This window comes from Bombus pyrosoma, linkage group LG15, assembly GCF_014825855.1.
Source record: "Bombus pyrosoma isolate SC7728 linkage group LG15, ASM1482585v1, whole genome shotgun sequence".
Taxonomy (NCBI): domain Eukaryota; kingdom Metazoa; phylum Arthropoda; class Insecta; order Hymenoptera; family Apidae; genus Bombus; species Bombus pyrosoma.
Window position 1 is genome coordinate 7,477,219 of NC_057784.1, and position 15,213 is coordinate 7,492,431.

The 15,213-nt window shown below is 36.0% G+C and overlaps 1 protein-coding gene across 2 annotated transcripts in view; it reads right to left on the reverse strand.

Annotated features, from left to right (window-relative positions):
- The window catches only part of LOC122576001, a 41,960-nt gene that overhangs the window by 14,761 nt on the left and 11,986 nt on the right, over positions 1-15,213 (reverse strand). The window lies entirely within an intron of this gene.

A 15,213-nucleotide genomic window follows, 5' to 3' on the forward strand; every position in this document is an offset into this window, starting at 1 on the left:
GAGCTGGGAATTCGAACGCCACGTTGCTGGATTATCTGGGTCATTGATAGACTGTGTTTCCTTCCGAGCTTAACAGTTTAATGTATCGAGTTGTTTATGCTAAACTGGTAAACCTACTATAGATTGATAATTTTTTCTGGCCAACAGAGCACGATTAAAAATTGTGTAAGGGATCGAAAGATAAATACGCATGAAACTCTGTTCTACATTTAACGATCTTAAGAATGGTAGGAAAAGTTTATTACGATTTTCATTGCTTTAATCCTAATTTAATCCAGGCTTACGCTTGTTACGATCTTTTTCGAGTATATACGCGTCTGTTATATTTTGTTTCTACCTCAGTTTATTCCTTAAAGTTAGATCTTAATTTGTCATCTATAGAAATATAGCTAGATATATCTTAATTTATTATACAGATTACAATATATCATTTCATTTCAGTTCATTCTGTTTCGTTACTCTAACGCTTATTATCTGCTAAAGCGTCTGCACTATGTTTGTCTCTGTGGTATAATATAATGCGAGCATGTGTTTCCTTATAAATAATTCCCTGTTTTTGCTCCAGTCTTTGGTATTTCGTTCCAGTTCTGACTGTTCTTCTTTGATTTCTCTATTCATCCAAGCAGAAAGCTCTCAACTTCGTACCTCCCTTTACGGAGTTCGCCGGTTCTCATTTACAGGGTTTTATCGTTATTTTAATCGATTTCTAATTGATTGCTTTAATTTCAACATTCGAAATAATAAAGATTAATACGATGGATTTCGAGTTTCCTTTACAGTTATTGAAAACACGATGATATTTTTAGAAAATTATATATTCAGCTTTCTCGCAATAGGGGAGTGATTATATGTGCCAATTTATTTTCCACGCTCCATTCTAATTTTGATCATCTCTATGCAATATATTTAGATACATACTCAAAATCGTTATGTTTAGCGTTATAAGCAAGCGAACAAACAACCAACGAGAACTATACGACATTTAATAACTATACAAAACTTGATAAATGATCTAATAATACCTGAAAATAGTAACGTGTAAAAGTGTTGTAAGAATAGAAAATGCACGAATATTTTAACAAAATTCAAAAATATACGAATCTAAATGAATAGAGCATCCCACTTTCAAAGATAAAATTAAGCGGATATTCTATTCCTGAAAATCGGGAACATTTCAGACTATTACAAATTTTTACATTCTACAAAATCTTAAAATATGCGCAATCTATTTCTGAAAATACTGACGGTATTATTTAACGATTAATTGAAAATTCAAGATGATAAAAAAAAAACGAGAAGAAACACTTAGCGTATTGTCCATCGTGTTCAAGTAGAATGAACTCTTTACTCGCCAGACAGCCGTCTTATGTATTGACCCACTCAGGTATACCACGAATTCCTCCTCCATAATTCTGGTACCTGGACGAGCTCGCCATTTTGAATACCCTAATCAACTAATATGTAGAAGATCTTAAGAAAAAGGAATTTAATGATTAACGGGTTCATGGAAACACCGAAACTTTCTCGCATCGAACGCGTCTTACGACACGCTAGAAGTAATTTAAAGATGGATTACACTCGGAGACTAATTTTAACAGCATGTTTCAACTTTTCCTTATAACGATCCCCTGGAATCATAGTTTCTTATTCTTCCTCTTTTTGTCGACGGAATGTGAGTCATTAAGATATTCGTCAGTGCGTGATGAAACAAGAAGAACGCAGCTGCAAATGAGCAGCAACTGTCTCGACTCTGTCGAAGCATATTTTCACGCAAACATCAATTTCTGTACATTAGGCATGAATATTCGAAATTAAATGTGAAATATATAAATTGGTACTAGTTCATTTATTCGATAATTTAAGATATAATCCACGTCAATTAATCCTATATTAATATACACTCCTACCTATCTGTTCTATCCATTAATATTTTATCAATATTCTATTGTATCATCTCAGCATTTATATCTATTTATTAAATAATCTCCCTAAGACTTACTCTATAAATTAATACATACATTAATATCAAAAATAGCGTTTAGTACGATAATAATATAACGACCAACGATTTCCTGGAGGCTCGTGTAGTACCAGGTAAAATCGAGCGTGTAATATAAACTATACACTGGAGAGTATAATGATGGCCAAACTATAGAACGTTGAATGTGGCATTAAAAGTGTTTTTGATATCACAATTACATACATCCGTATGTATACTTTGGACAAAAAGAAGAATCAAAGATCCATGACGTATTTCATGGAAATTACGGTAAAATTATAGAGGTAGGAGGGGGAGAGATAAAGTGGAATCGCGAGTGCGCGGGTACACGCGTTTAATGAAATGTAAGAGGGAAATGATATTGATCCGGGTAGATCGAATCGCGGTAAGATAATGAAGACCTTTCGTAATGAAAGTACTATTATCATAATAGCCTTCCGAGACTACATCCGAGGCTAGCGATGAAACACGTAAGCAGCTAACCGACAGACAGCGGCCATAGTGAAGTCATTGTGTGTCTGGATTGCGTTTTCGTGACCGTGGCTCTGGCTAAGCTTCGCGAAGGGACCTGCTAGAAAATAAATAAAACGAAATAAAATAGAATTTTTACCGGCACGGTAAATGAAACGAAATCGTCGGCTGTTTCGCGCGTGATGCGGCGGATTTTTTAACAAAAAGTTGCAATGAGTGCGAATTTTCCTGTCTCATAATTCGACTATTACTTACAGAGTGATGCACGGAGCGTGCATGATACTCTGTAACATTTTACGTAATTGAACAGATACGTTTTTTCTTCCTTTCGTTTTGAGAGATTGTTTTAACCCTCGGCAATTTCCTTCCAATTGATATAATTTCTTTCTCGATACCGACATGTTATGACGGTAAATAGAAATTAATATAACGAAGTGAGAGATGGTTAAATCCGTAAATAAAAGTCTAATTAATAATAGAGTTAATACTAGTGAATAATAATGGTATTATTACCAAGTACATTTTAATCCAGAAAACTGAGTGTCAGTGATGTAAGATTAAATAAATTGAAATCGTAGACAATGTTTCCTAGAAACTGAGCAGTATTTCCTCCCTTCTAGTTCTTCGCTCTATTGTGTCTAGATTACCGTTTCGTGACTGAAACAGACCGAACTCTAGGAAAAATTAACTGCAACGAAATAGAGAAATTTTTGTTCCCTTTGTTCACCTTCCTGTTCAATTTCCTGTTAAAAGATCGCAGAGGAAGAAAGATGATCTTTGTTCAGGTAGAATTACAGGAAATTGGTTGTATAACATTGTCGTATTTTCTTGTTCTTGCTTTTCCGCCGCGGAATAATTATCATATTTATTTCAGAGACTTATTTACGTCAGACAGAAATGCACAGATGTTTTTATAATACTTCGTTCGGACGAGCTTTTTAATTACGTTATTTAACCGCGCAATTTCACTCGTCGGCGATGTTATCTATTCTACAGATCGTGACATCACGAGACTCGAACAATTTGATGATTACTATAATCTGACTCATTATTGGAGAATTTCGAAATCGTGCTCATTACAATATAACAAATACAATCTCAGTGGACTCTTCTGTCACAACATATCGAATTTTCATTGCACAAATATCGTCTGTCCACTCGTAGAATTTCACTTTTTACATGCAACAAATACTTTTAATATAAGATACCAATATGATGCTAAAAAGCGATACTTCGGTACCTAATTTCTCCCCTCCAAAATACCAATTCCACGAAAACCTAATAATCCGATATCCTTTCTCGCCAACGTGCATACACGTACACATCCATCCTGAAAAATCCTGTCTCGTCGATAAATACTCTTCCACTATCCTCCAATCATCTCCACCCTTCTCCAAGAATCCACCTCGCCTACGCACTCACGAAAAGTCCACGCCATTGATAAAAAGATTCTCCGATCTTTTATTATCGCAGCAAATAGAAAGAGGAAAAATCGAATTTCTCGTGGACGATATTTCAGCGGTTTCTTCGTAAAAAAACATCGACCCAAAACCATCCATCCGTGCAACGAAGCGACCGATGACCAATCCTTAAGACGAGTTTTCCAGGATCGCAATAGGCAAAAGAGCGAGGATAGTGCAGAAGCTAGATTAGGTTCGAAAGAGCAAAAACGCTGTAACTGACCGCGAGCAGCGGTTTCATAACGTCGAAAACTATTTGTGCGATGCACGGAAGCCAGGGCCAGAGGCCTCTGGTCGAAAGATTATTGGGCAACGGTTGCCTGAACGTACAGCGACCAGCCAGGCATTCGCCTAAGCCTGGCTGTTTCGTGCCACGGGAACAACACACAACGCAGCCAGCAACGTGGCCGTGGTATTGATTCGAAAGGAACGGACAATAAGCGACGTTCTGACGGTGTATCCATTAATATTTTCCGGCTTTTCGATAACGGGCGACCATCGAAAATTCGTGGACGCTGGAAAATGAGCGTTCCAGATGAAAGCCAGCAGCAACCAAAGGGTCGAAATGAAAAGAACGCAAGATGAAGAAGAAGACGAGGAACGAGTCTTCCAGCTCGGTGTATTCTCTCTGATTTCTTCATTTTCTTCCCGCTACTTTCATATTATTTTCCTTTTTTCCCTTCTTTTTCCTTCCTCCTCTAGGTTTTTGCTTTTGTTATTTAGAGATGATAAAGGTTGAACCGCGTATGTGTATGTGGTTCATTTTGAGATTGGTGGTGTGCGCTGTCTCTGAGATTATTTTTCCCCAGCAATGGTTTGTTATTTTCCTGTTTCACCGTGCGTATTGTTGCAGCGAATGTTTGGGTGCTGGATGTTTTAATTTTGAAGATCGCGGATGAGATTTTTGGTTCGGAGAGCTTTTTTACGTGCGCGCGTAGGTTTGCGTTTTATCTGTTTTTTTAAGAGACATGGTATTTTGTGCAAATACCGTGCACATACGAAGGAATAGGAAAAAGCTTTAATAACACAGAGGAATAGTTGCGAATATAATAATGGACAATATACGTGATTTGAGGTACCGAGGAAAGTACCTTCGTCTTTTATAATTTCCATTAATTGAAACCATAAACCTTTCATTAATTTGGAATTCTCTGGTGGATCATTTTTACCGTTCCTGGCCTAGATTCGAAAATTCCTCGCCTTTTCACAGTAAAAGACCGCGTTTCGTAGGGATTTTTCAATGAGGCAAGAGCCAACGGGCTCTGCTATTCGTTTATTGTTTATATACACACGTGAACGTCTTATGACGTCCCCGTTTCCCAGGGCTTCAGCGTTGCACGACTCGGTGAGTAATTAAGGTAGCTACAATTAGAGACATACTAGCCGAAATGAGTAATGAGTTTCAGCCGGTGGATGACACAGGTATACATCTCAACCAGGAGCATTCGCGAGAGTAGTAGCTAGATTAATTCATGGAAATTTTCTTTAATCGTGCCTTTACCTCTCGAGGAATATTCCAATGAATAAAATTAAACGCGTGTTAAATATTTGAAGAATCACTTCAACAAATACAATATTTGGATTTTCCTAATATTTTTCAAACAAAGTGATATTTCTAGAATCCTATATTTACAGAAATTATTCACGTTGAATTTATTAAGTCCCTGCTTCAGAACCATTAAATTTTATTAACCGCTTTAACCGAGCACAAGAGATAACGAATTACAATATTTTTTATTTCATTTCCTTCCATAAACCGCGAACGTTAAAAATGATTCCCGACCTTCGTAGTTGGAGTCCAACAAAATATAATTCAAATGTATCTGCCGCCGCTATATACTCTGCTAGATTTGTATTAAATTAAAATATATAACCAGCCGAAAAATAAATATTTTATACAAACCATATTTTCATCGAATAAAACTAAATGAACGTCGAAAAGATCTACGAGAGGCTTCGTCAGCGAGGGAAAATCTACATTCGCTGTTCGATCCGATCGTGAAATCTCGCGTGATGAACGAGCTTTCCGCGGAACTGGAAAAAACTTCAGAAACTTGTGCATTCAGGCTGCAACGCGTTCCACCGGTGAATAATGCGAACGGATCCCGTGGTAATGTGATTTATATTGCACGGTGAAATATAGGTGATCCGTCTGTGGAGGAAATTGGGACGTGTAGGGTGCAACTAGCGCCAATCTTTCGCGATCTCTCTCGTTCTCCACGCTCTGATAGATCATGCGTGAAAATTCTTGAAAATGATCGTGGATAACGTTGTTAAGGCTAGTGATGGGATCGAATACCGTCCAAACAAGGTTAAGCATTATTGTAATGAAATATCTGATGTATAAATGAAGGTGTAAACGAAGGTGTAGATTTGTAATCTAAAGTTGGTAAGATTAAGTACCACTTGAACAAAGTTGAACAAGAGCATAATTATGTATCATATATATATATATATAATATTTTAATAAATAATGAAATATATATCATTATATATAATATCATAATTATTAATCGAAATACAACATTCGATGTAGTAGAAAGTACATATGTATCTTTTAGAGGCAGAAGATTGGATATTATTTAAATATCGGATCATCAATATCGGATATAAAATGTTTGATCTCGTAGATAATTCTATCATGACTAATGGGAATATATAAAAAAAGGAAAATCCCCTGCACAGCGATATCATAGGTATATCTATGTGATACCAAAGTTAGAAAATCAACAGATTTCATAGATATAAATATCATATTTCTCCCCCATAGGATCCTCTTCAATCCTGCTTTTTATGAAGATTAGAGCAGCCTATATTTACGATCAAGATATTTTTTTCATCTTAGTTTAGAAAACTCGTTGATAAAGATCTTGAGATATATCGCGTACTTTATATGCGAAATTTTATAAAAAAAAAATCGTATAAGAAATTTAAGAAAAAATTTTATAATGCATTAGTGTATACTGGTAGAAATATCTGACAGCCGTGCAACGATAGACTTTTATCGGTGGTGAATATTGATGCGCGCCTCTACTCGATAGCTTCGCACGCTATTACAACTGTCTGACGTTGTCAAGAAAAATATGTATGCTTTTTTGGAGAATATTAATACGCAACCGCTATTTACGGAGTGATGTAATTATGCTTATCGATTACACCAGCGTCCACACATATATATGCATGTTTGATAAGTATGATTATCAGCGTTGAAAGTTGTATTGATATTATAGAGAGAAATGTATCGATTTGAAACGAATTAGAGCTTGGCACATTAACATCAAATATACCACCTTTTGCTTTCTGGAATTTTTCTTAAGTGTATTCCTTCTTATATCTTAAAATAAATTTTCAAAAAAAAGAAAGAAAGAAAAATTATCATGATTATTCTATACCGAAAAACAATCCAATTATTTTAAGCGAAGAGGAAAGATACTTATCTTCCAATTAAAATAAAAACCTTGCATAAAACTATACATGTTAGTAAAAATAGCTTCTATTAATCGTGGTCGTTCTAATGTTAGTTTTTAGTGTTAATATTTGCATTTTTAAAATACGTTTTTTATATCGATAACGATCTTTTAATATCGTTTCTCAATCGCTTTAACTGTCTTTTATCTTATTTTACTTCTAGTATCTTAATTTACTTGTGCCTCTGCTTGAATGAAAAATTCCGGTATGAAAATTTGTCACCGCTTCATGGCAATTTCGACGTGGCACGATATTAAAAAAGAAAGGACTGTTTACCTTTCCTTAAAGTAACGAATCATAATGAGTTAACCGGTTTTAACGATACACCTGCTGACGTATGTTCAATGTCCATACCTTTATCTGTAAATCTGCTGATTCTTGGTTGGAGGCTTTAGAACCGTGTGCTTATATAAAACCATCGCGCCAGCTGATGTGCAACAATTTAAATGTAGTATTAGCGACAGTGTTAGGAGATATCTTAATAGAACTTGAGATAACTTGCCTAAATGTTTCCCTAACTACATCATTTATTACTGCAAACGTTCCGATATAAAATATCTGTCGGAAATAAAGATAGAAAAAGTTTTAAGAAGGGTATGCATCAATTTTTTACAAGCGAAACATCGCACACAAAATCGCTTGGCCGATCATTTTTAATATTCCACATTAAACGTCCGATATGAGAAAGGACATAAATTTCGCGAAAGAATAAAACGAAGTTAAATGCAATATTCCCTCGATATTTCATATCAAACTGTAAATTTAATAAAGATAGATGGATTTCAACGAAGAAGGAAGTTTGAGGAAAAGTAAATTAAATTAAGAATTGACGAAGATTGTAAAATGAATCTAGATTGATGTAGATTCAAGATACTTCCAGTTTTTCATATCAAAGCTCGAATTTAATCAAGTCAGATAATTTCCAACAGGAAAGATAACTCGGACGAAATTAAATACTATCAAAGGTTCACGAACATTTAAAAACCAATCTGAATCAATGATAAGCAGATTTTTTCAACATATGATATTATGCTTATTCCACTCATATTATACGAAAGTCTAAATTTAATCACGAGGGATGGATTTCAGCTGGAGAGGAAGATACTAAACCGAATTAAAGGTTCACGAAGATCTAAAAATGCGCCTAAATGAGTTTAAATTCAAAATTCTTTAATATTCCACGCGAAGTTGCAAATTGAATCCAAGTAAGTGGATTTCAAGCTCGAGGAAACTGCGAGTCTCTTGCAATGTTACATTCAAAGAAACCTAAACTGAATTAAAAGTTTTCGACGATCTAAAAACCTAATAATAACCAAACGAATTGAACTTCGTATCCTTCGACATTTTTTACCAAATTTCAAACTCGATCGAGACAGGTGAATTTCGAAATACATAGATAGACAGGTAGAGAGAAAGAGAGAGAGAGAGAGAGAGAGAGAGAGAGAGAGAGAGAGAAAACTCGAAGGAAATAAAACTGGTTCGTTGAACCGAGCGCGTCGCACGGGGTTGCTCTAACAGATTTCAGTTTAACGATCCATGGCGACGCTTACGTGGCCATCTACTTTGTACTTCGTCTGGAATACCTCTCGGCTCACCGTTCTGCCTGGCAATTGGTGTCGTTCTCACAGACATCGACGATACACTCTTTGTTCTCTCCCTGGACACCGGCCGCTTATGCTTCGCATGTATAGCGAGAATGGTTGGCCATCTTGCTTTTGCTATTGCTTCACGCAGACGTGGTGGAAATATAGAAAACAACTGTTCCAGAACTTGGAGAGAACGATTCTGCAAACGACGTCGCGACCGACTCTTTCCCTTACGCTTTCTGTTAGGCGAAAGTCGAAAGTAAACGAAGATCGGACAGAAAAAAGTATGACGACTCCGTTTTTCGTGATATTCTGATTTTGATATCGCTTGGTTAATTAGTTGAAAAGTAACGCTTCAACCGAGCTGTTTTTTTGCTTTTTTCGTCCAAATTCATTCTGATTTATACGATGTAGAATTTCGAAGGTCATCTCAAAAAGAAGAGACACTGATTTAATTTTTTCTTTTCCAATGACATCTCAGACTTTTGGAATCATCGAAACATTTAAAAAAAAAACTCGCACGAGCAAATACTATTTTTCTTCTTTTTCATTCAGATTCATTTAAATTTATAGGACACGAAAGTCCAAAATGTAAATCTGAAAAAAGAACACTGACATAATTTTTATGTTCTTTCTACGCAAAACATTAAGGTCGAAGATTTCCATGCTTCGGATGTTTTCATCCGCGACACTCGAGACATTTAAAAAAGATTTACATGGATGAGGCAGTCTTTCGTAAACGCTTTGAAATTTTCAACGTTAAAATTAGCTGATTATCCCCTCTTTCCCTTGTTCAATTATTCGCGTCAGTTATCCGCATATTTTAGCCGAAAACGTTCAGTCTTGACTTATTTTTAAAAAAAGAATTCCCACCGGCCGCTCAAGCTCCCGTAAACATTCTCAGAGACCTTTTGAACGATGTTATTCGCGCCGTTCGATTAATTTTCTCCTTTTTTAATTCCGACACGAGCTTGTCCTCCTATCGAATAGGCCCTTTCATGAAAAATTACGCAATCTTTACGATCTTCCCTCTTCCTCGTCATCTTCGCACGATATTACATGCTTATGGTCTTACACCGTTTGGGATTTAAATAAGTAATTTAGAATTATTTTAAATTTAAATTAACGATACAGAAATAAATGAGTGAGTCTTAAAAAATGTCGTTAAGTACTAAGTAATTGAAGTTCGATAATAAGTAACCCGTCCAATAATAATGAGCAAGCGGATATTTTATGCAAATTCATCTTGTTGCAAATAAAAGTAAGAAATAGAAGCTACGTAAAGGTATCTCTAAACATAAAATATTATAACGCGTGTTATACCTTGGATGTTTTAGATATTTCAGTATATTATGTGTGTGATGCGCATTTTTGGACTTTCACATTTCCCACAAATGCTTAAACATTTGCATCCTATTAATAAGCGATAGAGTAATCAATAAATCGTCAAAAATCTCGCCAAATACTAAAGGTAAATAAATTTATTGGGCAACAGTAGAGTTTCACTTTTTATTTCACTCTCTTCCTTTGTCTTCTCCTGGCTTGAAGAATTTTCAAACCTATAACAACGATAAGTTTAATCAATATCACGACTCATTCGCCACGAACGGAGTTACTCATTTTTCCAACTTCGCGAACGTGGCCACACGACAGTTATTGGAGAGCGGAAAAAACACGAGCCGTAATACCAAGTTGCGGAAACTTTTCCACGGACGGGACTCGACCATTCTCTACCGGCGAAGGAAAAGTTTTAACAATAGAGTAAAACGTCTCGATAAAGATACACCCCATCCGAACGTTTTCTTCAAAGTTTATCGTCCTCCGCGATGTAAGTTCAACGAAATAACATAAATCGCCGAGGTAATAAGCCATTCCCGTATGCAAAAGGGGAGAGGGGAAAGAGTAAAACACAGTAGAGAAAGGGGTAGAAGGAAAGGAAACGTGTTAATAACAGGAGGTTGGAGTGCGTGGCGCTAGATATAAAGGAACGTATTGTATGTTAAACGACATACAGATTGTGTACACGATGATAATGAAGTCCTTGTGACCCGAAAGGGATGAATAATTTTTGCACGAGCCTTGTAATTGTGTTACTCGGTCGTAGGATGGACGAGACACAGTTGGGAAATACCGAGAATAAATCTTAGATTTATGTAATATGATCACGGGAGAAAAAGCTGATAAATATACTTTTATTCTCTTTTTTTAAATGTGACTTACGTGTGATCGCGTTACGTATATTACGAAATATAATACATACACTGTTCTTTCAATTCGTCCAGCGACATTCTATGTTTTTTATTTCGATACCTTCATCGATATTCTATTTCAATTTCTGATAGTAAATCCCAGTTTTATTTCAATTTCGGTGTTTTTATCAATGTGTAAAAATTACAGAGTTTAAAATATATTTTCCTGCTTTCGAGGAACACAAAAGCAAGAAATCAGTGAATATAAAAATTCAGCGGAAGATATCGATGAAAGCGTGGGCGCACTGTATAATCGGCGATTAAACTCGATGCAACAGCTCGTAATATTATTTTTCACTCGATATCGCGGGTATATTCGGAACAAAGACGCGATATTCCAAATTATAAGTTCAATATATGTAACAAAAGGACCGCAGGAAAGTCCAATTGTTTCCCACGGTTGGGAATATCTTTTTTCCGCCGTGGCAACATTTTAAACTCGTTCCGTACCGCACATTATTGCGTTATTCACACCTTACGTGTACGTGTACCACTATCGCCCGTGTATACCGTGTACTTCAAAAGTCATGCATCAGCTAACTTTCCTCGCACGTCGTACAGACGCACGCTGTGTACAATCGAGCATAATTTTATTTCGTAACCGAATATTACATAAACAAGATATTGCATATATAACGATAGTCTATATACGATCTGTCCTTTATTTTTGTCTCTCGACGATCGTTCGCGTTAAAACGACTTTATACTTGAGAAAATGAGACGGCGCTGTTTCTGGTCGCGTGAAAAGATTTAAACTAAAATATAAACCTGATGTATTGTGACAGAATAGTATTCGAACTTTTGACGTAATATAGAATATTACATAAATCAAGGCAGAATGAATATTTTATGTTGCTTGTCACGGCTAAAAATTCGTATGAATTTATGGAATGGCCCGATATTCCACGAGACACTGTGTATGTAGACTGCCTTAGGCGTTAAAACGTTCCAGCGGAGCCTTGGCCACATGCGTTTCTAGCCCGTACAGTTGCCACGGCCGCAAAATTTATTTCATCCATTTGCTACATCGTCCATTGACAACTTTCAACGGAACCGCAAAGGCGGTCGAACCGTTTTGCACGTCATAAAAATTCATGATTTCGTTAATTCATGGCCCGACTTCTCTCGACGTATCAAATATCCAACAGTTTGATCAAGTCATTCTTGAAAGAATCGATAATCGACGAAATTAATAACTAGAGCGTAGAGAATGCACGATTAAACATGCCTAAAATATTCACAGTAGGATATTTTTCGCGATACGTATTCAGTAATATATGGTCGTTTAAGATGACACGTGTTCGTGAAAACGCGAATGTGCATACATATCCAACTAATAAGAATAAAATTGAAATGCAAATGAATGTTAGATAGATGTTGAAAATTGATATAGCGTATTATATATTACTCGAGTTATGATAAATAAATTGAAATATAAACGAAATCCTTTTGTCCAGGAACTTTTAGATCCTTCTGATAGAATCCTTTTTATACAGAATTCTTCCAATTTTCGACGCATTTAAATCATTCGAAAAATTCGTGCGCAATTTTGACAATTTCTATTTTCTTTCTCATTCGCTTTTATGCGTCTATCTATGCGCCGAACCAAACTTTCAACTCATCAGCGATGACTGCTACAAAGACGACTGTTATGCCCAGAAGAGAGTGGAGTGTTTACAATCTACGCGAGAAGATCGGATCCCCTGAAGAATTTTTAATTGTTTTTGGTGAAGACTAACGAGAACATCGTGAGTAACTTAGACAACGATGGTGTACAAAGAAATTGTATTTATAGGATCCAAATTGAATCAGGCCACCGTTGAATCGGAGCTGTTTAAATATAATACCACGAGAAAGCTAACTCTGATCTTTTTAACGCCGCCTTCGGACCAGCGCGATCGATCACGGTCAATTTTGTCCTTTGTTTAAATTTCATTCCTACCGTTTCAATCAGGGAATTATTTCCAGCCACTTCGACCCTTCTCCATTTATTCGATTCCGATGAGGATTTCAAATAAAAGAAAATTCCTTTTAGTCTAAGTATCTCCATAGGAATCTCAGAAAATTCGATCGTACGCGACGTTCAATGGTGTATATTGAAAGTATTTTAAGGAGACATGTTAAGCTGCTCGTGTTAAAATAGACGGGATTAGGGTGACTTGTGTAAATGCTGGGACTCTCCTGGAGTTATCTGAGGCTGAGACCCCCCAGTAACGTTCATATGAACTTAAAGTCGCTGCGAGATAACTGCAAGAGTAGAGTAATTGAAACTTTACTTGGACAACGTTATATAAAAGATTATGCATTTTATAAAAACAGATCTACAGTGTAAAAGCTATTTATATTACATTTTACAATACCATTAATATTGCACTGTTCCTAATTCTATATCTCAAATGAATTTTACATCTTAACTAAATGTCAAGAAAAGTATATTCTTTCAATTCTGTTTTAATACGTTGAAATATAGTTTTCACTTCAATTTTTCTATATTTCGATAAAAACATATCCTTCGCGTTTAAGGATCGGGAAAATTAAGCAAGTGGCACAGGAAATACAAACATGGTTAAACAATATTCCATCTTTCACCAGGTAAACGTGCTAAACAAGGCAGATATTCTTTGAAATTCTATGGAAACATCTAGTTTGTACACCCGTTATATACAGGATAGAGCCGTGCAGCACACAAGCTACGTCCGGCTGCCAGTGACAATACTGTATATTGCTTTTCCCCAGCGAGTCGCTAGGATGGACGATTTCCACGACGATTTACAAGAGGAGTCATTAGGACGGCCATCAATCAAGCACCAAAACGGTGGGTGCTACGATCCGCACGAACTACGATATGGCACGAAACAATGCAAATTCATCCATCCCATTTGTTAAACGCAGACGTGATCAAGGTCAGCGAGAAATTGCGCTTCTGCGTGCAAATTAATCATTATGCTTCGATCTCGTGAAAGAAAACAAGAGTTTCTTGCGACGAAAGTGAATTTACTTCGATCCTGTTTGATATTGCATGTTCGACATTGCAAGAAGCTGATATTTGATTATCATTTTTTGCACATTTTCGTTTATTTCAGAAAATACAGGTTTCCAATTATTAATATAATGCTTTTCAATGTAACGACTGTCCCTTGCGAAACATTTACTTGGAGAAGTCTATTTCGCTTGGCACATGTGGTTCGTATTTTAAAAAGAAACTGTTCCACTTAGAAAATAGTGTAAAATAGTTCTCGCTGTATGAAATAGTTTTCGAGACGCGTAAAACTGTGCTGTTCTCAAAAGTTTAGAATTATTTCCATTAAAAAAGAACAGCTATATCGTTACTTATATCATTACTGATAAAAGCGAGCGATCCATTTAAATAAGGGTGAACCAGTTCTCATTCGGAAAAGTGGTTACAGCAATTAAAAAGATAAAATAACCTTAGTTTAATCTCCTTATTATACTCCAATTTCGGATCAATTATAATATGTCGAACTTTTTAACGAACCGAGTGAAAAATTCCTCCATCTACAAGTAAACATAAATTAAAATTATTGCGGAAACAGTTGCACAGGTTCGAGTAAATTTGCAACTTTTACGAACGAAGAAATCGAAAAAGAATGTACGAATCTGATTTTTATTTCCTCGGCTTCGTACATACCTTATACATAGTTTTCTAAATCGCCTCGTGCGTTCTATATATGTATGTATGTTTTTCATATTCGAATGAAACTCGAAGCTACACGAGTTGAGAAACTAAAATGGATCGTGCCAACGTTTGCTCCTTTGGATATGTAACTTATGGTTGGTAAAGGCTGAAACTCGCTTCACGTATTCCGTACACGTTACTCAAGTTCAAGTGAATCTCAAAGTTCATTTCTCATGACTGCTAGTTCTATAATGTCCCTATTCAATTCGATTCTCTGAACTCAATACTCTTAGACTTACGACTAGTCATCATTTAATAAGCTTGATCTACTTCGTATATCTAT